Genomic DNA, 26,161 nt, shown 5'->3' with positions numbered 1-26,161 from the left:
TGGTCAGTGCTTCACGGGGATGAAAAGAATAAGCAATCATCAAGTGATCTAGCCCCTCTTATGCGCCCTAGCTTCTGGCAAACAGAGGCTAGGGTCACCATCCTGGCTAATAGCCACTGATGGTGTCACTGGGGCCAGAGAGCAAGCAGGGCAGGTCCTCTAGACCCTGGTGGTCGTAGCCCACACTCAGGCTGTGGGAGGCCCCTGGCCCAGTGACAGTTAATTATATATCCACAATGGATCAGGATCAACAGGGGAGACTGAGGGATTCTCACACCACAGTTCCCCATAGGCAGTAGCACGGGCACTTGCTAATGAGGGAGATGATCCCAGTTGAAATCCACGCAGGGGGACTTCATCAGGGGGCTCCCATGTTGCAGGTGAATGCCCTAAACCCTTGGCTAAATGTTATGAAATGTTCACTTCCTGCTCATGGTTGTTTTGTGTGAACTCACCTGAGGCTCCTGGTTGGGCAGCAGGTCGCTGTGCATGCCTACCAGATTTCCACCCCACAACTTAGACTCCCACCTTCCCATAGCTCGTGCACTCCTGTGGGACTTAGGTGGGAGCTAGGCAGCTGCACCCAAGAGGGAGGTAGCAGAGTTCAGGCCCAGACGCTGAAACATAAGCACTGAGGGAAGTTTTGCCATAAAACTCAAACACCAAGTGAGTTTAGGTGCCTGGTGCCGAGGGCAGGAGGGGTTATGCATCACAGTGGTGCTAAAACCAGGATCTAGGTGCCTAAAAGAGGGATTTGGCATCTTCCTTCTCTTCTGCACTCAGACCTAAATGGGCATAGAAATGGAACTGTCCTCACAAGGGATCCCTCTGGTAGAGGCATGAAATATTGTCAGACGACAGCCTGGGGAAAAACCTTACCCCCTTGCTGCCCATACTAATCCTGCGCTGTGGATAAAGAGAGACATTTCCCATGGAGGGATGTCAATCCCATACCTCTCATAAGAATTAATTTACTTTAATGTTTTTAAAAGAAATTAGTCTCTGGTGCATAAGATGATCAGCCGCTACTTGAAGCGTATCGGTTCGTCAAAGGACTAGTTAGCTCTCTCATTGTAGGGGAGCTTGCATAAAGAAGCTGTAGGCGTGACAGCTTCACTTATCTACATTCCATTAATATCATTAATCCAGCTGGATTTTCCATCTGGAGATGGAAATATCAGTACAGATTCTGCTTGACCTTGCTCATGGACCCAGCAATTCTGTTGGACCTCCCCTCCACCTCAGTACCTGCGATGGTACTTTTGGTAGCTGAGTTTCTGTGAGGGTTGTTTTGTATCTCTGAGCTTCCCTTGGCACCATGTGCTCTTCTGTAGATTTTAGAAACGGAATGGTCCATATATTAATTTAGTCTGTCCTGCATAACATGAGGCAGAGAATGTATCTCAGGAATTCCTTCATTAAGTTAAAAAATCTGTGGTTGAACTAGAGCAAGCATGTCTTTTAGAAAGATGTGCAGTCTTTAGTTAAAGACTTGAGTGATGGAAAAGCCACCTCATCCCTTAGTAATATCTCTCACTGGCTAATTACTCGCTGCTAAACATTCACATCTCCTTTCCATCATGAACTTTGCTGACTTCAATTTCCAGACAACATCTTGCTATGCCTTTGTCTGTGGGATTAAACAGCCCTTTGGAATCAGACAACTTCTCCCGTTGTTGTCTCCTTCACTGAGAAAGGTCAGCAAGAAATATGGGTGGGTTTTGTCATTCCTCTTGTTCCGTGTGCACATTCCGCACCGCAGGGGGCAGCAAGAAGTTATGGGGCCCACCATGTGGTTCACAACCCTTACAGAACAGAACATCCAGTGTTGAAAAGCAGCATGGATCTATGGAAGCCAATGGCGCTTGTGCCGATTTACACCAGTTTAAGAGCTTGTATGAGGATTGCGGTGCCATCAGTATGCAGATTGACCAATCAAGGAAGACTATTTTCTTTTCGTACAGGAAGCCCATGGAATAATCAGGCTTCCCTTTAGCACAGAACTTTTAGAAAACAACTAATATGTGGGGAAAGACGTCCCCTACCTGATGTGCCTTTAACTCCCCGCAGTGCTGTAACGCTAAGGCTGGAAAATTGCAGGGCTCACAGATTGGTTAGAAGAAACATAAAGATCGAAAGGAGAAAATTTAGCAGTGCTTTCCCACTCCTCCTCCCATGAATTCATTGCTGCCTTGCAGATAATGAAGAGTCCCAATTACCCTCGTAGGCAGCATACCTTGTTACAAGAAGAAGTGCGACATTGGTTCAGAGCGAACCAGCCCATTTGCTTTGTGATCAGCTCATTAAAGCTGAATCAAACGAGTGACTTCCTTAAAATGGCTTGGAATCAGGAAAGAACAAGAGCAATAATGTAATTATTGATCCCTCAAGGTCTTGAATTTTCCTTGAATTCAAAGAAAGTAATGACCCACTAGGAACAATGCATTATGCAAACAGGGCACTTCCACTTACGGAGTACAAGCTAAAGGTGACAGATTTCTGCTCTGGAAACCTGAGCCAGTTTCTTAACTTTCTGCTTACATGCCCCTTCCCTTTACTATTTATTTGTATCACGGTAACATCTACAGACTCTAGGGTGTACAAAGGGACACCAGATGGCTAGGACAAACATGAGGTAGGGGAAACACAAAGTAAGGCAGAGGTAAAGCTGCCTTTTGGCAACAAAACAGGGTATGGCTATTATCTGAACAAGTGGGTCTGTCCCATGAAAGCTCATCACCTAATAAATTATTTTGTTAGTCTTTAAAATGCTACTGGACTGCTTATTTGTTTTGATTTACACGTCAGTGTGGCTTTTGTTGGAAGAAATACCCCTTTGCGGCAACAAAAAACTTGCACTCTGACAAGAATCAGAGGAGTAGGTAGCCTTGTTAGTCTGTATCTGCAAAAACAATGAGAAGTCCTGTGGCACTTTATAGACTAGCAGATGTTTTGGAGCTTCAGCTTTTGTGGGCAAAGACCCGCTTTCTTTACCCACGAAAGCTTATGCTCCAAAAAATCCGGTAGTCTACAATGTGTCACAGGACTTCTCATTGTTTTCACTCTTACGAGAGACTTTTTCATTTCCCCTCCCTTTAGTGTTGACAAAGCTCCTGTGGAGACACCACTGTTTGTTTTGTCAACAGAACTGGCCACTGCCTGTATCCCACAATGCCATGCCAGGACTGCTCTGCTCAGGGTTTTGATCTCTCCTGCCTTCCACGCATGCACCCCTCCCCTTTCAAAACTGTGGGAAGTATCTGACAGCTGATTGAACTGTTCCATTTGGAAAACAAAGAAAGGGCTTCTCTCCACTGGGTGTAGATGTCAGCTGCAAGACATTGGTTCAACTAGCTATTTGTTCTATAAGTATGTGGTTCCAAATCCCATCACCAGTGATTGGCTCCAATGGAAGAATATCGGGTGGAGTTCTGTGTCCTGGGTTATGCAACAGGTTGGGGTACATGAGCACAGTGACCCTTTTTGGCCATAAAATGTATGAATCTGTGAGCTGTGGTGATTAACTACATCCTTGCCAATGTTCTCCAGAGAGCTTCATCCTTACAAATTAATCGGGACACATCTACTAAGCAATGGCTTGTGCTTATATCCCTTTTATAAGGTTAATTAAAGCTCTCTGGTGACAGCCCCCACACAGTAGCTTGATATGATAACACTTCCCTAGTTAAAAATAAATTATCTTCAGGCAACTGAAATACTCTTCAGGCAGCTTTTCCAGCAGGGGATGGGTTGCTGAGTCTTTTTTTTTTTAACATTGACATTTCAATTTATGCTAATAGATACCATTTACAAAGCTCAACTAAATCACATGGGAGTGACAGAAGAAAGGGTGAGTGTGGGGAAATTAAAATGTTCAAGTTGATGTCTGCTTTGAGAGATAGCATTTGAGACACAATGCATCAGCAATCACTCTAGCAGGCATCACATCTGTATGGCACTTAATTAGTTTTCCAACAAGTGGAATGAACGCTTTTTGAGAATTTGTGGACCTTTGTTTGCTACCCACCAACCACTGCGTGTCCTCACAATAAATAATCATCAAGCATGAACCATCTGGAAACCTGAAAGAAAGATTTTTATTTTTCAAGTATTAAAGAAGAGCCTTAGATAACCAAGAAGGCAGCACAACTTCCTATCTTCACCTTTTAATTTCACATAGAAAACATTTGTCAAAGTGGTTGCAGATCGGCCTTTGACTTTTCTGTTCTCTGTTATTAAAAAGGGACTGGATGGCTTAAGGACTTGGGGTTGGCATATAGATGTAGTACTCGCTCTCCAGGAGGTTACTCAAGTAGGACGTCTTCACGTCACCCTCCTATTTGTGAGTCCATTGATGGCTGTTCAGCTCAATTCTAGAGCCGCAATCTTATTACAGAAGGGGCAAGCGTTGGTAGCTGTTGGAGGCAGCCAGAGTGATTTTTTTTAATGTTATTTAGTTCTTCTCCACCTCTCCTTGTCTTCACTGCAGCTGGATCTCTCAAATTGTGCCACCCTCTCACAGATTACCATTCTCCAATGGGGACGGTCTTGGGCAAGGTTCTCCCAAGTGTCAACACCGATGTTGCACTTTTTCATGCATGTCTTCAGCATGTCCTTATATTGCTTCCACTGGCTCCCAGTGCTCCTCTGTCCTCCCTCCTACTTGGAAAAAACAGGATCTATTTTGGGAGGCGCTGATCAGACATCTGAATCACATGACCACTCCAACAAACTTATTGCTGAATGATAATGGCTTCAATGCTGGTCATGTTCGACTCTTCCGGGACACTAGTGTTCATGTACTTATCCTCCCAAGAGATATTTAGGATTCTACTGAGGCGGCATTGATAATATTGTACTAACCTGGCCCAGACTGACCAACGTCTTTCAGCTGACTTGAATTGGCATTGAACTGAGCTCATGCTGACACTTAATTGGGTATAAGTGAGGTTCACCCTGGACTGGGCCCTATGTACCACTTAACCACTGAATTGAGAGCTGAACTGAGATGTAAGTGGTACATAAGACCCGTGTGGCACTTTCACCCTATGTGAAATAACTGATTGCAGCCCAATTCTTAGGGGACAATTGTCCACATTGCACAAATCACCACTGCCGCTGGCTCATTTTGGGGCAAGGCTCAGAAAAGAGGCCAAAAACTGAGCATGGAGACCAAATACATTTTATTTCAATCAGAAGTCATCGGCTAGAGGCAGGAAAACCTGGGTGAAATTAAATGACTCTATTAACCAAAGGCGCCCGATTAGATGAAAAGAAAGGTCCGCTCTGGCTTTGAAATCTTGCATTCTGAACTCCAAGCTCACTGCTACAGGTCATGGCCCAGGAGGCAAGATGTAAGCAGATTGTGTAAGGCATCTCAGGAAAGGCAGGCTCATGTCCCTCTCTAAGGCCAGGCCTACCTAAGCCGTTTTTGAATCAGCTGCAGCTTCCAACACATAGATTTAATCCTGAATGCATAAAAGGTGGCAGCCAGCCTCGCAGGGCCTTTTAGTCACCTGGCAAATCCCTCTGATTCACAAAACCTGCCTTAGGCTCTAAGCTTCTATATGATGATTGAAGAGCGAGGGGTCCCTGAGCCTGTGATCTGGAAAGCCTGCTAGGCTGGGAACTACTTAAGCAGGTCAATGGGAGATGCTAACGAGGGGTGTGTGTCCAAGCCATACTGTGCCTTGCACACAGGTGTCTAAGTCTGGCCTGCAAGGCCTATATCTGCTTGGGTTCTTGGCTGCAAACCCTCTCTGTGGTAGGCACTGATGCTGTTAGCAAGAAGCCAGGGTGGGAGGAGCAGGATTTACTTCTTCACTTTTAGCTTCACAGGTGTGCTTGTGTTCTTTCTGGGCAAGATGAGCACTGGATTGATTGTGTGTGTGTGTGTGTGTGCGTGTGCGTGTGCGTGTGCGTGTGCGTGTGCGTGTGCGTGTGTGTGTGTGCATGCACAAGGAAGAACATTGTGTCTCACCACACTAGGAACACTCAAGAAAGAGACCAAGGGGCAGGGTGAGCTCAAATTATGGAGTGGAAAAGTACAAGCATGTGGTAAACAAGTCTATATATGGAAGTGTGATATGATTGGCTAAAGGTTCATGTTATGTAACTGCCATGTGCTATAAACTATCAAGGGGAAGGGCTCTTCTCTCGCCAGGGGCTCTCCCTTTGTGCACATTGAATAAAGGTTTGTTGAATTGAACATTGAAGACTCTTGATTCTGGCAAACACCTGAGTCATTTGGTTGCCATGGGGTGCTTACCTGGGATGTGGGAGACCCACAGTCAGTTCTCTCTTATCCCATCACTCTTGAATTAGTTTTCGGGAGCACAACAGCTGAGGGAGTGCCCATCAGAATACCCCATAAACCAGGAGTTAGAGCACTTGCCTGCACAGGGGCAAGACCTTGTTCAAATCCCTCCCCTGGTACAGCAGGGATGTGAAGTAGGGCTCTCTCTCCTCTCAGGCAAGTTCACTCACCACTCAGCTGCAAGTCAGCAGGACAGGTGTCTCCCACCCACCAGAGCACACCCACCAAATCAGGTCATAGAATCATAGACTCACAGGGCTGGAAGGGACCTCAAGAGGTCACTGAGTCCAGCCCCCTGCTTCAAGCAGGATCAACCCCAACTAAATCATCCCAGCCATGACTATGTCGAGCTGGGACTTAAAAACTTCTAGGGATGGAGCTTCCACCACCTCTCTAGGTAACACATTTCAGTGCTTCACCACCCTCCTGGTGAAGTAGTTTTTCCTAATATCCAACCTTCTCCTCTCCCTCTGTAACTTCAGACCATTGCTCCTTGTTCTGCTGTCTGTCACCACTGAGAACAGTTTCTCTCCATCCTATTTAGAGCTCTCCTTCAGGAAGTTGAAGGCTGCTATTAAATCAACCCTCATTCTCCTCTTATGCAAACTAAATAAGCCCAAATCCCTCAGCCTTTCCTCATGGGTCATGTGCTCCAGTCCCCTAAGCATTTTCATTGCCCTCTGCTGAACCTGCTCCAGCACACCGCATCCAGAGGGTAATGATGCTGTCAGATTGTTCCCCTGCCCCTGTACCCATCTCTGGCGAGCAGGGATCCGGAGGAGGGAGACGTCTAGTGGAGCTGCTCCAGTCTGAAGCACGGCCGGTATGTGACTCACTCAGGAGTGCAGAGCCCGGAGGTGGGGAGACAACACATTTCTCTTAAAGAGACAGAGGGTGGCTGCTCTCAAACTTACCCAGCAGAGCTTTCACACCGTTGACTCAGGGCTGTCCCAAGGGGGGGAGCCAGGCCTAGGGTAACCCCGAAGTGGGGCCCAATGCAATGCCCCCAGCACTGCAGGCCCCTCCCTTCTCCTGTCCCACCCCCATGCCGTTCCACCTCCCACTTCCTTGCTTCCTCCCCCCAGGCAACAGGGCCTGGGGATTAGTTGGGGCCAAGGGCCAGATGCAGCAGAGGCAGCAGAGAGGACCCTCCCTTCTCCCACACCACGAACCACTCGCTTCCCGCTGCTGTGGAGCAGTGAGATACCACAGGCCTGGCAGGCAGCGTGGCGAGGCCAGAGCAGGCTGCCATTGCTGCTACCTGCGTGGAGAGTGCGCGGGGCAGGCAACTTCAGCTGCCTGTGCCAGGCCTGGCCCCTTCTTTATCATCCATAGGAGGTTTGGGGTGCTGCTGCAAGGCCCCCAACAACACAGGGTCTGCCCCACTTCACCCTACAGACAGGATGGCTCTGCTTTGACTTCAGGGGAGTTACTTCCAAAGTACACTCCTGTGCAACAGAGTAGAATCAGGCCCGCGGGCTGCAACCTTTGTTAAACCCTTGGGGGGCCTTTGCCTGGAACGTGTTATACACCTATGCCTCCCTACCGAGTGGTTGGGGGTCCACTGTCGCTGCTCAGTATTTTCTGCCCTGCCCGCCTCCCCAAGTGAAGCATTTAGCGGCATGAACTGATGTGGGTTCATGAAAGTGAAAGCCACAAAATGGCTTCTCATCACCAGTGCTTTGGGATGTGAGGCTGAGAGCTGGGGCCTTGATGCTATTTACAGGCGAGAAGCTGTTTACTGGCACCTGAGGAACTTTGTTCCCTGATTTCAACAGAGTTTCTTAATGGGACTTTCTGTTTTAATCCATCTCCCAGGAACTAAAGACCTCAGTGCTCTGGAGCATCGTTCAGCACACTGCTGACCAAGCAACTGGGCCAGAACTTTTATAGGAGGGTCTAATGAGGCCTGTTGGCTGTTCTGCTGAATGGCTGTGTCAGCCTGTGCTCTGGGTTTCTCTGACCAGGGTGTTGCTAAAAATCACCAGAGGCCCAGCCTCTCACTTGTTCTGACTGGGTCATCGGTGTGCTGAGTATTCCAGGGAAGCTGTTCCAACTAGCTCTCTGTATTTTCGACCTGAAGAAAGAGCACAGTTAAAATATTCTTTTAGCTCTTTCAAGCATGAAGGACTTTCTTCTTTTCTCCCAGTGTGGTACAATGTGAAGTGTAAAAAGAACAATTTCTGCTCCTGGCTGCGGGAGTGTGTTTTCTGTGGTCGCTCCTGGTGTTTGGAAGCTTTATTTAACATTGGTGGCTTGTTTGTCCCACTCATAAAGACACGCTTTGTTGATGGGTGTTGCTTTGATATTGCTCTTTTAGCTGCTAGCATTACTTCGCAGGTTTTCCTTCAGTCTAGTCTCCATAATTAGATGAAGCTGTCAATGAAATGCATCTGTGGACTAAATGATAAAGGATACAAGTGCCAAATGGTTTTCTATAGTTTTCTGGCTCTTTTGCTTTTTTTTTTTTTTTTAAAAAACTTCTGTTGTGCCAAGTAGCCTTTAGAATCCTAAAAATGAAATGCTTCCCCTATTAATTTGGCATCCTTTTTCATCTGACAAACTCAGTTTTTTTTAAATCTTTTTTGTATTTCCAGTGCAGTGGAAGTCAAATTCATATTATCTTTTTTGGTCTTTGTAGATCAGAATTATCAATGGTAATGTTCTAAATAAACTGGAACCAATCATAGACTTGAAGTTATCTAGTTTTGTTACAGATTTGTAACCAACCAGGCTCGGGTTCCCCAGAAACGAGGTTGCACCCAGAAGGTGAGTGCTATATTTGTTTTATTATTGAAAGTGTGACACCCGCGACGGGAGCCCTGGAAACGCCGCAGTCACCAGTGGGGGAAAACCCGACGCGTCGGAGCTTCACTCGGGGGAGAGGCTCTGTAACAGGCCTCCTAACACTAACTAATAAAGCTTGAACTCATTTACATAAAATTGCTTAAAATTGCTTATGCACTACTCTTACTATCTTTTGTGGCCTACTGCCAGCGTAGCCTTGAAGTTTTGGCAATCGTACTTTGTTTTGCAGTTGTTCGCCTTGGCAGGATTACTTGTTTTGCAGCTTTTCACCTTGCACAGACTGGTCTGTTTGGAATTCTCCTGAGGGTTCACAGAGGGGTTGGACTGCACTCTTGACGGTCACAATGTCATCTCACACGCTACAGGATTATAGAGTGTGATTGCCTCTGAAAGGTACGCTGGCCACTCAATATTTTTTCCACACCGGATAGTATGTAAAAATGGATGTTTGCAAAACCCAAAGATAATAGAAGTACTCCCATGATTGCAGTGGAAACCGCTATCTTTAAACTGATTAACATTCACCATCTACTCTTTGTTATCGAAATACTGCAGCACTGAAAATATAAACAAAAGTGAAACTGCCTTCATTGACTTTCAAGGTCTGAACTGAGAGAAACACAGAAAGTAGACAGTGAAAAGGGAGCTAGAGTATTGAAAAATTCTTTCTGTGATCAAAATTGTTTACAGTGATGCTGATTCATAAATGTTATCATTAGTCTCATAACACTTCCTGCTTTTATTAAATCCTCAGCTCCTGGAGTCATGTGATGATGTGAAATTGTCTGGGTTTTTTTAAAGTGTTGCCTCCCCTTAGGGTTCCAGAGGGAATCTGGACCTTGTGGATTGGTGTGCCAGAAGGAATGTGTGAATATAGGGATGAAAAGACCTGTTGAGATAATTGGGCCTACAAATTTACCTTAATTGCGAACACACCTGCATGAAGTGAATGTAAGATGTCACCGCAACCTATGTTAATGCAAATGTCAATGGGAAAATGGGCGCAAGAGACAGATTGAGCTAGCCCAAACAAAAAGGCCAACCAATATAACGCCAGGATTGTGTTAAGATTATGCCCAATTTTGGTAGAACAATAAGCTAGTTGAGCGAGCTTCAGCATCAGGTCTGCTATCCCTCCCATCTCCTGAAATGCTGGAACTTCTTCATCCTGATCCTGACAGATGTTTTGACCAGGCCAGGCCAGGTTGAAGGGATCCAGATGACATTACACCTCTACCAGCTGCAGCAGAATGCCAGTAACAATCTGGGATGAGACACCGGTCTCTCTATCACTCTGTCTTTCCTCCTCACCCTTCAGGCCATGTGCCCTTTTCTTTCTTTACCTTCCTTCTCTTTCCCTCTCTCTCCTCTTTAGTAAGAATCAAGCATAACTGCCCAAAACTACATATTTTGCAACATTGCTGAGAGCCTGAACCAGAGAATGACTAAAAGCAACCCCTTAAACAGCCAGGGTAGATGAGCAATGGGCTTAAACTGCAGCAAGGGAGGTTTAGATTAGGCATTAGGAAAAACTTCTCAACCGTCAGGGTGGTTAGACACTGGAATAAATTGCCTAGGGAGGTTGTGGAATCTCCATTGCTGGAGATTTTTAAGAGCAGGTTAGATAGACACCTCTCAGGGATGGTCTAGATGGTGTGTGGTCCTGCCGAGAGGGCAGGGAACTGGACTGAATGACCTCTCAAGGTCCCTTCCATTTCTAGTAATCTATGACTCTCTGATTCCATGTTGTCAGGTGTAGCTGCCCAGATTGTGTCCGTCTCGTCTCACACAAATCCAAAACTGCAATCTTGTACTGTTTCATCTCCGCTGCAGTCTGTGCTCTCTTACCCACTTGATATACGGTCCTAACGTTTCATGTGCCAAACTGGGTGGTTGTCCTGATGAGAGAACGGTCATCTGTGGGGCAGTTTCCTTTTGGCGTTCCCTACCACGCTTCCTCCTCAATCTGTGTGGATTGCCATTTCTTCCCAAGACTTGTCAGGTTCTTTACAGATGTTTTTGTGACTTTTCTTTTTTACGGATAGGTTTGTTAGCCCTAAACCAACCCCTTTTTCTGAGATTGAAGAACAACTGGCGTACTTCTGGAGTCAGCTAGAAGTTTTGTCCCAAGACAGAGTGAAGTGGAGGAGACTTGTAGATGACCTATGCTCCATGCGGAGTAAAAGGTTTAAGTCAAGTAAATCAAATAAACAGCCTAATGCTGGTACGAGTTTGTTAGGTCTCCTAGTGTGTGCTGTGTACCTGCGTTTTCTCAGCCACAAGATTGTGAGAAAAAAGCTGAAGAAACAGGGAACGTACAATGTTGTTAAAATGAATACCTGACTAAACACTGTGCATTTCAGATGTTTTACTGCTTTTCCTTCCTTCTCTGTATCTCTACTAAAAGATCAAAAGGATTTATAATGGTGTGTTTGCCATTTTACTAGGCAGGCTGAGGTTTCTACATGCCAAACTCCAACCTTGTTTAACATGTTATAATGTTTGGTAGTAGCTGAGTTGTGTTTGAACGTCTGACTCTTTAGGTCCTGCTGTTCCATCTAAATGCATACAACAGAGCCTTCTAGTTTAGTGAATCCAGACCCCTGGTGCTGCAGCTAAAAAGGAAGCTTAATATTATGACTTTTGGAAATCTCACGATTTTAAAGCCCAGCTCATGATTTTTGGAGGGCTTGGCTCATGATTTTTTAATACATTGGGCTTGGAAATACTGGGCCTTTAAGTTCAGTGGCTGCCTATCAGTAATTAAAGGATTGGATCTCTTTCCAAGTCTGTGTATACCAGGTGGAGGGCCTGATCCTGAAAATCCTTACATGTAAGAATAATCCTTAACATGAGTAGTGGGAGTTCTGTATGTAAAGGAATTGCAGGATGAGGACCCAGATACTATTGCAGAGCCAACAGGAACAGCAAATAGAGAAGAAAAAATACATTGATTTTGAGTATGTGTTGGAAAAATCATAGCTGCCATTATTGCTAGATTAGCAGCTCTTTTGACAAAAGAGTTGTGGACTTGGTGGTTAAAATCCAAAGTGAATTTCCCTACCAAATCATTAGGTCCCTGTGTGGATACAAAATTGGTAACCGCATTGGCAAAAATGATATGTGGTGATATGTGGCTGCAGATACCTGTGGATATAAAGTGATCATCCACAAATTTGCAGGGATACAAAATTTGTATCCACATTCATATCTGCAAAATGAACTGCAGATAGCTGTATCCATATCTGCGGAGGTGGATACCCCTGGATAGGAAGTGAATAGCCCACAGATTTGCAGGGATCTATGAATCATAACCATTTTCCATCTGGGTATAGCTGAGGTATTTAACCAGTTGCCCCTTTAAAGAGAAGGGTTTGCTGTGGATGAACTTTCTTTCTATGTTCCTGCAAGCTTGGAGAGTTTGGCAAGGTTCTTACCAATGGAGTTAAGAATGACATCTTCCCTGAGGGTGAGTTATGTTATAATGGTTGTGGCAAAGTTTCTTACCCCTTCTCTAAAACTGGTGTGGGCCGCTGACAGAGGCAGGACACTGAACTACATGGACTGCAGGTCTGATCCAATGTGGTGGATTCCTGTCATGTTCTTGTGAACTGGTTCAGATAACTTTGGGGTTTACACAAATCTAAGATCCAAATTCTCCAAAGTTTGAAACATGGGGATGTATACCTATCTCAAACAGCTGGAAGGGACCTCAAGAGGTCATTGAGTCCAGTCCCTGGCACTTGCTGCAGGATCTATCACCATCCCTGACAGATTTTTCTTTTAAATCTAATCTACCCCATGCCCTTGGAAGGGCCCCTCAAGGGCTAGAGCTCACAACCCTAGATTTACAAGGCCAATGCTGTAACCACTGAGCTACCCCTCCCCTCCAGATTGGCTGCAATTCAGGTTACAGCCTTCTTTGAGATTGTTACTGCATTCTTCCAGACATAACAAAGGTCCTCCAGCAATCAACAAAGTGAGGATCTGATATTCTGAACTTAAAAAATAGAAGGAGTAAACTAACTTTGAGATAGGCTTGATAAAAGTACAACAAGGTCCACACCCTCTTAAATGCCCCTCTGTTGCCAAGGGTATAGCGTGAGGTCTTGCCTGTTACCTTCAGGGTTCTGAGGGTGGTATCTGGCTAACCCTGTCCAGGGTGCTGTCAGTTCCCCTATTAGGCTTGCAGCCAGCCTCTGACAACAGGGCCTGGTTTTTGCCCAGGTTTAAGTTCAGCATACACTCAGACCTGTCCAAAGTGCTGCCCATCTCCCAGGAAGTATAAAGATCTGCCTGGGTCAAGCTCTGGAAACAAACTGCTGGACCTTAGCCCCGCGGCTTCTTATATATTGTCCTGCTGGGCCCTGATTGGCTGCAGCAGAGACAGACGCTCCATCCTGCCTGGAGGACCTCTTGTCTGCTCCTCTCACTGAGCTGTGGTGTGGCAAGGTCTCTGGCACGGGGGTTAATCTAGCCTATCACATCAAGATAGTAAAGCAGCAAAGGTGAAGTTAAGGGACAGTCCTTAGCTGGTGTAAATTTCCTCTTTGGAGATACAGTAAATTCATATCCTGCATTCTATTATCCGAAACGCTCAAATAACTGCCATTTTAACCATAAGTAAATTTTAGTTACAGTTTCCATAAGCGCAATATAGTGAAAGTAAATACAAATAAATATCGCAAATACAGTATGAGTGTGTAGTGTACAATACTACTGTTGTTAGTAAATAAAGTACTCTGCATATAGTTTTGTTTGTTATTAATATCTAAGCTTGTTTTTCTTTAGTGTTATGTATTGGTAGGTATATTTCACTATTATCCAGAATATATGAATATATGGCAACCTCCTGGTCCTGGGACTGCCGGATATGAAAGAATTTACTGTATAACAATTTAAACCAACTGGGAATCTATCCCAGGGGTTCACTGCCTTTAAACATGAATTACAAGGCAAAAGAAAACCAGACTGGCAGAGCCCTGCCAGTGAAGCAGACTGGCACAAGGGAACGGCCTCCTGGATCATTGTAGATCAGAGCAAGTTGTCCTGACTATGGTGAGAGTATGACAGGAGAAGGCACCACCCATCCCTGTGAGGCCTGGCACAAAATTCAAAGGCTGAAAGAACAGTGCAAAGAAAATCTCTCTAATAAGGGGAGAATGCACTCGGCTTGTCTCACCACTGCTGTTTGACGAGGCAGACAGAGACACCAGTCAGAGCAGGTCTTGTTGCTTTCTCTTTGGAATACAGTTTGACGATTTCACCCTTTTGATGCAGTTTCGTCGCTAGCCATCTGCTTGCCTGCTCATGCAGGGACAACGTATTCATTATTACTTTTCGATCTGCAGCTATGCTTGTGGGCTTGATTTCATGTCCCTTAATGCTTCCCTTCATGTCTGTCAGAGCCACAGCCAGCCTGGCTCATTAACATGTATTGGCTGCTGTTTTGTGAAGTGTTAACAGAGGGCCAGTGCTGGTCCAGCTGGAGGCTGTGACTAATGTATCTGACAAGTGCGGCTCTCTCTCAAACCGCAGCTTGATTTTCACTAATGTAAACCTCTGGCCTGTACAAACATAAGCAGATGAGTCACCCCATTGAACTGTATCTGGACCAGCAGAGCAGCTGGCCCAATGTGGTGACTCCTCTGCATGGTGTTAAACACAGGAATAAGTCTGAATGGGTGTAAGAAAAGGAAGCCCAATGGACATCTGACCGACCCGCCCTCACCTGGCACTGGTTTTGTGTTCAGCATCAACCCCCTAGGTTGAAAATAGTCTCTGGAGTCAGGAGGGGAAGACAGCACCCTGCTTCTTGGCTGGTCAGGAATGGGAGAGTTCATAGCAAGACCACAGCACTTGGTAGCAGGGTGCCCCAGAGTGGTTAGTTAGTTAGTCAGTTTTCTCCCATCCGTGGGCAGAATAAATGTTGTTATGTGCACCAAGGCATGTGTGGATGTGCACCACCAATAGACTCACATGTTGCCCACTGTGGGTGGCTGTGGGTGCTCTGCTAATCAGCTGGGCAGCATCTGAATCTTTCCTGGGCAGCCTCCTGAGCATTCAGCTTACAGAGAGCACTGACCGAAACCCCGTATGTTAGGTGTTGTACAGACAAAGATGTTCCCTGCTCCAGACTGCTTTTGATCTAGCACAAGAGACAAGTGATGGATACCGACACACAGATGGGGAAGTACCAGGAAACAAGGACGCGATATGGAGCAGTATGACAGGCAGTTGTCTTTGGCCTATCCCCTTCAAGTATTTTGTATGCATGACAGTAACGTGACAGTGTTATGGAGGGATTAAGCATGGCGGATGACCTGGCTTGGTGGCTGGTTATGGGGAAATGCCTCCCGAACCTGACAGGCACCATGGGAGATTGAAGCAGTTGCATCTGTAGCACTTAACAGCTCCTGTGGTGCAGCATGCGCTGATGGCTAGACAGTTTGCATCATGCGATAGGGGCTAGTCGTGCTTCCTTAGCTGTGGCCACTACCCGAGACATAGGCTACCTTCCCTCTGCCGACATTCTGCGCGGGCACTGTTTTACCACCACAGGATTTGCTGGCAGACATGCTTGTATTTGTCATCTGGTTCCACTGTTATCCACACACCTTAAGGCTATGGCTACACGAGAAGCAACCGTCAACAGAAGTCACTGTCAGACAGGATCTCCTGGAAAAACTTCTGTCAACAGATTGTGTCGACGCATAAAATCAGATGCAAAAAGCAAGCTGCTTTGTCGACAGAGAGCAGCCAGACTGCCCGGCCCTCTTTCAACAGAACAGCTGACTGGAAGCTCTGCAAACAGGGCTGCCTGGTGAACCGGAAGCCCTGTTTGTTGAAAAAAGGGTCCTGGAGCATCTATACGGCTGTTTTGCCAAAAGACAACTGTTGACAAAGGTGTTATACCTGGACGGGGAGAGATATAACACTGCCAGTGTATGTGCTGGGTTTCAGGGACAAACTGTCAACAAAGCACATTTTGTGTGTAGACGCTCTGCAGGTTTTTCCAACAAAAGCCCGGTTTCGCCAGAAAAACTGTCTTGTGTAGATGTAGCCTCTGGGCGTATTTGCCTGTCCATTTAAAGGCACTGAGACCACTTACAGAGAGGCTAATGAGTCTGTTCTACAGCCTCACCTAACAGAGAGCTGTTTTTCTGGCCAGTGTGGTACAGGCTCACATTCTAAGCTCCAGAGGTTCCCAGATTCAACCCCACCTGTTGGTGTTACTCTACCCTTGCTAGGGCCACATGGCCCTCAGCACAGTCACAGCCATCCATTCTGATAGGACCAGGAGTTTGCTAAATTTCTCCCATTGGTTGCTGTTACCTTTGGCGTTGAAATCTGATCTTCATGTCAGGCAGCATGTCTCCTGATTTGTCCAATTTAATAAATATTCAGAGTGCAGGCCTGAGCATGTTAGCAAACGTTTTTCTGGGTCGGGGGCAACTCATCTCGCTGTGCTGAAAGCAGCACATAGCCCTGAAATGTCATAAGGATTAAAACTCTCCATTGCTTTGGCCCATAAAAATGCACCTTTCACAGCCCAGTGACTCCTTGGAGCTCGGTCTGAATAGTTGTTTTGCTAAAGCAGCTCTCTGATTCTCACCATAAAAGGCATAACTAGCAACAGGTCACACACGCGGTTCATCATTGTCCTGTTAATCAGAATGGCTGTCCTCCCCCCGACGCTTTCTGACTGTCGTTCAGCATCTCAGAGGCCTATTAGAGAGCCATTAGTAGAAATAAGAGCAATGCCTGGGAATAGTCCATAATGGGTTGCATTTCACTGTTGTGGAGATGCTTGCCATCAGCATGTGCAATTTCATCAGCAATAGCAGGTCTGTGCTATGCCAGGGTTTGCTGCTAATGAGCACATTACCATACGCTAATGGGCAGTTGGACAGGTATCACACCTCCTGTTCAGCACAACAAACGCTAAATGCCATTTATTTAACTTTTACATATATTAGCTGGAGACACGGTTTTGGCTTGTTTATTTGTTTTGTTTTCTTAAGTAGGGGAGGGAAAAATACAAGAGCATGAAATCAAGTTCCTCCTGACAGCAAGAGACCTTTTTTGATTTCTTACCTGCTCGATGAGATGCCCTAAAACAACAGCTTTTCTGGATAATAATAGTCAAAGTATCTGATGACTTGAATAATTTTAATTCCATAGAACAAGTCCAAATTGGCCTCATTGTAGTTTTCCCAGGAGAATGAGCTGTTATCTCTTCCCCCAGCCTGAAACTGAAGGTTTCCCAGTACCTGTTCAATTTCATAAATGAAACATAGTGAAAAACAGCAGTAAAAGCACCTTCTCCAAACCATATATTGAAAAGAACAGTTAAAGGAAAATAGGGAAATGGTAAAAAAAAAAAATGGTAAAAAAATGTGGTAAAAGACTCTGAGCTGCTTAGACTTCAGCTGGAGTACTGTGGCCAGTTCTGGGCCCCACATTTTAGGAAAGATGTGTAGAATTGGAAAGGGTCCAGAGAAGAACAACTAAAAGGATTAAAGGTCTACAAAATATGACCTATGAAAGAAGATTAAAAGAATTGATCTTGGTTAGTTTGGAAAAGAAAACGCTGACAGGAGACATGGTGGCATGCCATGTAACACCAAAAGGGTGTTACAAGTAGAAGGGAGAAAAATTATTCATTTTAGCCTCTGAAGATAGAACAAGAAGCAATGGGCTTAAATTGCAGCAAGGAAGGTTCAGATTGGACATTAGGAAACATTTCCTAATTTCCAGGATGGTTAATTACTGGAATAAATTGCCTAGGTTGGGTGTAGAATCTCCATCACTGGAGATATTTAAGAGCAGGTTAGATAAATTTCTAACAGGGATGACACAGAGAGCGCTTGTTGCTCCCATGAGGGCAGCGGGGACTGGATTTGGTGACTTCTTGAGTTTGCCTCTGGTTCTAGTGTTCTATGATTCTGTGATCACACAGCCATTCTTCCATTGTTTTTCTGACTTGTCTCCCTAGATTGTAAGTCAGGGATTGTTTGAGCTGCTCATACCACAGTGGGGTCCACTTGATCATGGATAGGGTGTCTAAGGGCTACCATAGTAGAGGAATAGTAGCCATAATATTTAAAAAAAACCCCCAAACTCTTGAACATTACAACAGCCACACTGAGTCAGACCAATGGCCCATCTAACCCAGTACCCTGCCTTCCAGTAGCGGCCAGTTCCACGCAGAGCCATCCTGACCATAGGATAATTTGGTGTGGCCAGTCTAGGCCATGTGCTTTGGGGGCCCTCCCTGAGGAACCTGTGTTAACCATCCTATAGATGGAGCCCAGAGTGACCCCAGTGATGATTACCCGAGGGGGAGAGAAGCAGGGGTCCCCCTCCCTCCTGCATTCACCATGATGACAGAAACTGGAGCGACTGAGTAGGATGCTTTGCTCCACGCCACCCACTTCCAATCCCAAGTGGGTGGGGGGTGAACCAGGAGCAGAATTTGGAGAAAGGGTGGGGTGGTGCAGGGATGGACTAGAGGCAGGGCAGGGCCTAAGGTGGTGATGGGGCGGCCAGGTGTTTTAGATGGAATGGCTGAGTGATCTCTCCTGTCATCTGGTCCCAGCTTCTGGTCATCAGAGGTTTTTAGGGACACTTGAAGCATGGTTGTACATCCCTGACCACCTTGGCTAAGAGCCGTTGATGCACCTGTCCTCCATGAACTTCCCGAATTCTCTTCTGAACCCAGAAAAAGGAAATTCCATCTCCGTAGGGCCCAACTTAACAATGGCACACTTGGACAGACTTATAACTCCCTTAGGCAAAGAGTTAATGGGCACAAAACAGACATAGAACGCTCCAGACCCACAGACTGGTTAACCAACATTTTAATGGAGTGGGCCATTCTGTTAATGACTTAAGAGTTTGCGTGTTTTTTTGCACCACTATTCAAAGGGAGACAGATGAGTTGTCTTTTATATTCAAATTTGGCACATTAACACGTGGTTTGAACTGGGATGGGAATTTTCTGAGTCACTATAGGGGCTGTTTTGCATACTTGGTTTAATCTAATTCTTGACCTTCCCACCCAACCCCCCGCTCTTCTACCCCCTAATCTCTGATTTGCTCACCTTGATAATAATTTTTCTGATTGATCAACCTTGATTACTATTTTTGGTTCTCTGTACCTTAAATATTGAGTCTGTGCTGGTAGGGCTATGGTCTGAAGAAGTGGGTCTGTTCCACGAAAGCTCACGTAATAAATTATTTTGTAAGTCTTTAAAATGCTACTTGACTGCTTTTTTTGTTTTGTCTGCAGGTATAATTGATGATGATTGACCCTAAGAAGCTGGGTAATGTTCAATTACAAATGATAGGCTCATAACGGGATGGCTAAAGATGGCAGAGTCTTGCATACATCCACAAGGGGCATGTGATTTGAGCTGTGCCCTTGAGGTATCAACCAAGCCCTGGAGCCTGTTGTGTTACTTCTCCTTCTAACATTCCACTGAAGTCAGCATTTGTAGGCAGAATCTGTGCAGCTAAGGCGCCACACCATCAGACTGCTATTTGATGCTGTGTTGCCAACCCATGGCAATTAAAAATCAAGAGTTAGGCCCCAAAATCATGAAATGTCTTATAACCCAGGAGATTTAAAAAAAATTATTTGCCTTTTGAGCCTCTGGGGTTCACATTTGCAAATGTTTCTCAGTGGCTCCAAAAACTTACCTTTTAAAATGGAAGCTGAGCATCTCCCATAGTCACGTGACTCCAGAAGCTGGAGCTTTATGAAAAAAAATCCAATACTCGTGAGCCTGGAAATAAAATTGAGTTACCAGCATGGCTAGCAGATCTCTTTCTGTGACAGCCTGTGGTAGCTTCCATCCAGCTCTTAGAGGACAATAACTGATATGAAGAAAACAAAAATCAAACCCATCACCACAGAGCTCCAGATTATTAGCTAAATAGAAGTAATGTATTAAATTACTAGAACCTAGTCATGTACAGACTATGTAATTTTTGCATTTTGTTATGGATTATTTTTTCCTCCTATTAGGGTAACTGGTAAACAATTTCTTATGAATAATTAGTAGCCAATTGTCATAGGTATAGTCTGGGAGCCATGAGGGGGCAGGTGCCCCAAAATAGAGGTGAGCTGTGGTGGCACATGTGGAGTCATGCCCTCTCCCTGATTTCTGCCAGCACTGAGCTGCTGTGCTGGGCTTCCTCTGCTCAGCCTGCTGGGTTGGGGTACAGAGAGGGGGCTCTGTTCTTTCTGCACTGCACCTCCCCGCTTTGCTGAGCAGAGCAAGTCCTGGGGCCAGGCAGCTGGTCCCAGGCTGGGAGGTGGGAAGCAGCTGCTTTAGGTTGCTACCTCTGCAGCTGGAGGCCACCTGCTAGGTCCTGGTGCCTGGTTGATTCCTGTACCCCCATGTCGAGGGTAGCCAGGGGAAGAGCTGGTGGTGAAAGACGGGGCATGGAGTAGGGAGAATGGAAGAGGATGGGGGAGGAAGATAGGATGGGAAAGAACTCATGGGGCAGGGGCCTCAGGGTGAAGAGCTGGGCTGTTGCCTGAACAGGGGCAGGGCTGTGGTGGGAGGGGTAGAGTTGGGTGGGTGGGGCTGCCGGCAGAGGGGGCATAACAGGGGAGGAGCTCAGAGCTCCAGCCAAGGCTGACAGTGCTACTGCAGTCTCAGCCCTTCGGTTGCAAGTGCAAGAGGGCGGTGAGCGTCTGTGTACATGAGCGAAGGCCTCTTCTCTCTTACTACCAGTTTGATTTTTTTTTCTCTTCCTTGTTCATCCTTCGTTGTATCCCAGACACGTTCTCTTCCTGGATGCGTATTCCAATTCTCTCCATAATCTAGTCCTCTTTGTTCCTTGTTGGTCCTGCCTGCTCCTGGTCTCAGTCCTGGCAGAGCAGTTTATGATTATTTTGTGGAACAATAACCTTACAAATACTCATATCCAGTTGCAGTTCGACAAGATGCACCATCATAGTGTTATAATCTGCAATGCAGATACCAAGGTGCCCTGACAGGGAGAAAATTCTCTCCTGGTGGGTATTTCCTGCATTGTTCGCCATTTTCCTTCTCCAATCTCCTCTCCTCATTCCCAAGAATCATCATCGACATAAGAACATAAGAACAGCCATACTGGGTCAGACCATAGGTCCATCAAGTCCAGTATCCTCTTTTCCGACAGTGGCCAATGCCAGGTGCCCCAGAGGGAATGAACAGAACAGGTAATCATCAAATGATCAATTCCCAGTTGCCCATTTCCAGCCTCCGGCAAACAGAGGCTAGGGAGACCCTCCATGCCCACCCTGGCTAATAGCCATTGATGGGACCTATCCTCCATGAATGTATTTAGTTCTCTTTTAAACTCTGCTATAGTCTTGGCCTTCACAACATCCTCTGGCAAGGAGTTCCACAAGTTAACTGTGCATTGTATGAAAAAATATTTCCTATTGTTTGTTTTAAACCTGCTGCCTATTAATTTCATTTGGTGACCCCTAATTCTTGTGTGGTGAGAAGGAGTAAATAAGATTTCCTTATTTACTTTCTCCACACCAGTCATGATTTTATATACCTCTATCATATCCCCCCTTAATCGTCTTTTTTTTTCCAGGTTAAAAGGCCCAGTTTTATTAATCTATTCTCATGTGGCGGATGTTCCATATCCTTAATCATTTTTGTTGCTCTTTTCTGAACCTTTTCCAATTCCAATATATCTTTTTTGAGATGGCGTGACCACATGTGTACACAGTATTCCAGATGTGGACTTGGCATGGATTTGTAGAGAGGTAATATGACATTTTCTGTCTTATTATCTGTTCCTTTCTTAATGATTCCTAACATTTTGTTAGCTTTCTTCACTGCTGCTGCACATTGAGTGGACGTTTTCAGAGAGCTATCCACATGGACTCCAAGAGCTCTCTCTTGAGTGGTAACAGCTAAGTCAGACCCCATCATTTTATAGGTATAGTTGGGATTATATTTTCCAAAGTGCATTACTTTGCATTTATCAACATTGAATTTCACCTGCCATTTTGTTGCCCAATTGTCGAACTTATTAAGATTCTTTTGTAGCTCTTCACAATCTTCTTGGGATTGCTTCACAATCACACTCTGGTCTGACTCAGCGTGGCTGTTAACTATTTTGAGTAGTTTTTTGTCATCTGCAAATTTTGCCACCTCACTGTTTATCCCTTTTTCCAGATCATTTATAGATGTGTTGAATAGGAATGGTCCCAGTACAGACCCCTGGGGAACATCACTATTTACCTCTCTCCATTCTGAAAACTGACCATTTATTCCTACTCTTTGTTTGCGATCTTTTAACCAGTTATCAGTCCAAGAGAGGACCTTCCCTCTTATGCCATGACATTTGCTTACGAGCCTTTGGTGAAGGACCTTGCCAAAGGCTTTCTGAAAATCTAAGTACACTATATCCATAGGATCCTTCTTGTCCACATGCTTGATGACCCTTTCAAAAATTCTAATAGATTGGTGAGGCATGACTTCCCTTCACAAAAGCCATGTTGACTCTTCCCCAACAAATTATGTTCATCAATGTGCCTGACAATTCTGTTCTTTAGTAGAGTTTCAGCCAGTTTGCCTGGTACTGAAGTCTGACTGACTGGCCTGTGGTTGCCAGGATCACCTCTGGAGCCCTTTTTGAAGATTGGTGTCACATTAACTATCCTCCAGTCATCTGGAACAGAAGCTGATTTAAATGACAAATTACAAACTACAGTTAGTAGTTCTGCACTTTCATATATGAGTTCCTTCAGAACTCTTGGGTGAATGCCATCCGGTCCTGGTGTCTTATTACTATTTAGTTTATCAATTTGTTCCAAAACCTCTTCTAATGACGCCTCAATTTGAGACAGTTCATCAGATTTGTTACTGAAAAGAATTGCTTGGGTTTGGGAATCTCCTTCACATCCTCAGTCATGAAGACTGATACAAAGAAATCATTTAGTTTCTCTGCAATGGCCTTATCCTTGAGAGCTCCATTAGCACCTTGATCATCCAGTGGTTCTACTTATTGTTTAGCAGGCTTCCAGCTTCTGATGTACTAACAGTTTTTTTGCTCTTACTTTTTGACTCTCTGGCTAGCTGTTCTTCAAATTCATTCTTGGCCTTCCTAGTTATATTTTTATACTTGACTTGGCAGAGTTTATGCTCCTTTCTATTTTCCTCACTAGGAGTTAACTTCCATTTTTTCAAGGATGCCTTTTTGTCTCTCACTGCCTCTTTTACTTTATTATTTAACCTGGGTGGAACTTTTTTGGTTCTCTTACTATGTTTCCTAAATTGGGGTATACATTTAAGTTGAGCCTCTATTATGGTATCTTTAAAAAAATTCCATGCAGCTGGCAGGGATTTCACTTTAGGTACTGCACCTTTTAATTTCCATTTAACTAACGTCCTCATTTTTGTGTAGGCCCCCTTTCTGGGATTAAATACTGCAGTTTTGGGCCACTGTAGTATTTTCCCAGCCACAGGAATGTTAAATTTAATTATATTATGGTCACTATTATCCAGAGGTCCAGACATATTCATCTCTTGGACCAGACTCTGTGCTCCACTTAGGCCTAAATCAAGAATTGCCTCTCCTCTTGTGGGTTCCAGGACTAGCTGCTCTAAGAAGCAGTCATTTAAGGTGTCAAGGAACTTTACCTCAGCTTCCTGTCCTGAGGTGACATGTACCCAGTCTATATGGGGATAGTTGAAATCCCCCGTTATTATTGTTTTTTTTATTTTGATAGCCTCTCTAATCTCCCTGAGCATTTCACAGTCACTATCACCATCCTGGTCAGGTGGTCGGTAATATATCCCTATCATTATATTCTTATTATTCAAGCATGGGATTACTATCTAGAGAAATTCTATGGTACAGTTTCGTTCATTTATAATTTTTACTTCATTTGATTCTACACTTCCTTTAACATATAGTGCCACCGCCCGATCCCAGCACGACCTGTTCAAAATAAATTTTGTGCCCTGGTATTGCTGTATACTTTATTACTGGTATTCCTACCCTCCACTCATTTCCCTCATGTTACAGGCTTGTCACCACACTTCAGGGTGTCCCTTTGCAGCTGACTCTTGCTTGTTCTTTAATAGCCCAGCACAAGGGTTTCCAAATACAACCCTCTCCAGGTAGAGCAGCGGGGTGCAAACTTGTTATATCGGGCTCCACTTTTCATCCCCACAATTAACAGTCCCCTCCCCCCATTCACAACCCATCTAATATCATCCAAATCAACGGAAAGTTTGGTTATGTTCATATGAAAAAAAAAACCCAAACCCTTCTGGCATATTTAAGAAAATAAGTCCGTAGAATGTAAAAGATTGTCACTACCCAGACATCAGAACAGGGACATATTTCAACAGTTTTAATGAGCTGGATGAGACAGAGACCCAGTAGCAGATTGTGCTACGCCCCCCTTATGAAATTTCAGGCCCAATTTACTCACTTTTGTGGTAGAGGATAATGCTGGCCCTGAAGCTGTAGAGGCAGCAGTTGAAGCCCCATCTCTCTGGAAATGCGTGAGATAAGTCTGGTCTGACAGGAAACTTTCCTGTCTCTAACATATGAGAATATATGATTCATTCCCAGAACGCCCAGCTGGTCCTAGAGTAACTTCCTGCAAACTGATTCAGTTGTACTCTTACATTCACCGGGCATGATCTAAATATTGTAGAAGTCGATGGAAATATGCCCATTAGTTCAGAGGACTTTGAGTTAGGCCTTGTCTTTCTCTAAAGAACTTGAAGGTGCAGAAAACAAACAGATTCTCAAGAACCAACAGGCAAGCCCCAGCCGTGGGGGAAGGGTGCCGGAGCTGGCCCTGTCCTTCCCCATCCCTTCCAGAAGGTGTCACTCGAAGCCTACACTGCAGTCTTTGCACACTGGGAACGGTTTAAATTGAGAGATTGGAAGCAATCTAGAGCCAAAGAAAAAATCATTTGTTTTGCTCCCTTCATTCTCAGTGCATTTTCCTTCTAAATTAGCTGGCATGATCGTGCAGCCGGTGACAAGGAAGAGAAAAGGGCCTGAAAACCCATTTCATTTGTATTTCATAGCAGGCTGAGCTTTAGTTAATAATGTTTTCTGTGCAGGGGAAAGGAATTGACTCTGTACACAAATCAGGCATGTTGTGTGTGCCACTTTCTGCACACAGAGGGCATTAAAAGCATGTTGCCATCAAGGCATTGCAAAGGGGTGCAGCCCAGGGCACCAGCGCAAAGGGTGTGACCTCTGCTCAGAGAGTTCAGACAGACCCCAGGTACAATGAAACACAAGGAAATGTGCTTTGTTTCATCATCATCATTGTTGGGAAGCGCACCAGGGGAAGACAAGTCAAGATTCTTGGGTTTCCATTTCCAGTTTCTGCCTTTTTATTCTTCGCAGTCACTCGATAACAAATAGGACATGTTCATGTCACCCACCTGTTCGTGGGTCTGTTGATCAGCCCCATTCTGGAGCTGCAGATCTTAACACAGCTGGGCAGGTGTTGGTAGCTATTGGAGGGGTGCAGGACAGTTTTGGATGCACTTTCTTCTTCTCTGCTTCTCCTTGTCTGCACTGCAGCGGAACCTCTCAAATTGCGCCACCCCCTCACGCATTACCACTCTCCTTTGGGGATGGCCCTAGCAAGGTTTTCCCAAGTGTTGATACTGAGCCAGATACTGCCAGTCACCTTCTTGATGATCTTGGGGCAAGTGACTTCAGCACAGATCCAGGACCTTTGAGGATCTGGGCTTTCCTTCTTTACCTCTGTGCTTTAGCTTTGCCCTCTGGACAGGGGGCGGGGTGGCCACTCGTGCCTCTGCAGAATTCCAGACATTCTGGGTACCTCCACTAATGGCATAACCCAGCCCCTGTTGGCATGACATCAGATGCACAGTGAATGTGAAGTCACACTGGTGGGGACGCAGCAGCTGGTGCTTCAGAATGGCTCCTCCCATCCAATGCACTGGACAAAACCAGGTTCAGTCGCATCCCACTACAGAATCGGGCCCCTACAATTTCAAAACAGGAATGTCCAGG

The sequence above is a fragment of the Carettochelys insculpta genome, chromosome 2 (assembly GCF_033958435.1).
Source record: "Carettochelys insculpta isolate YL-2023 chromosome 2, ASM3395843v1, whole genome shotgun sequence".
Classification (NCBI taxonomy): Eukaryota; Metazoa; Chordata; order Testudines; family Carettochelyidae; genus Carettochelys; species Carettochelys insculpta.
This window is presented reverse-complemented; position numbering follows the sequence as displayed.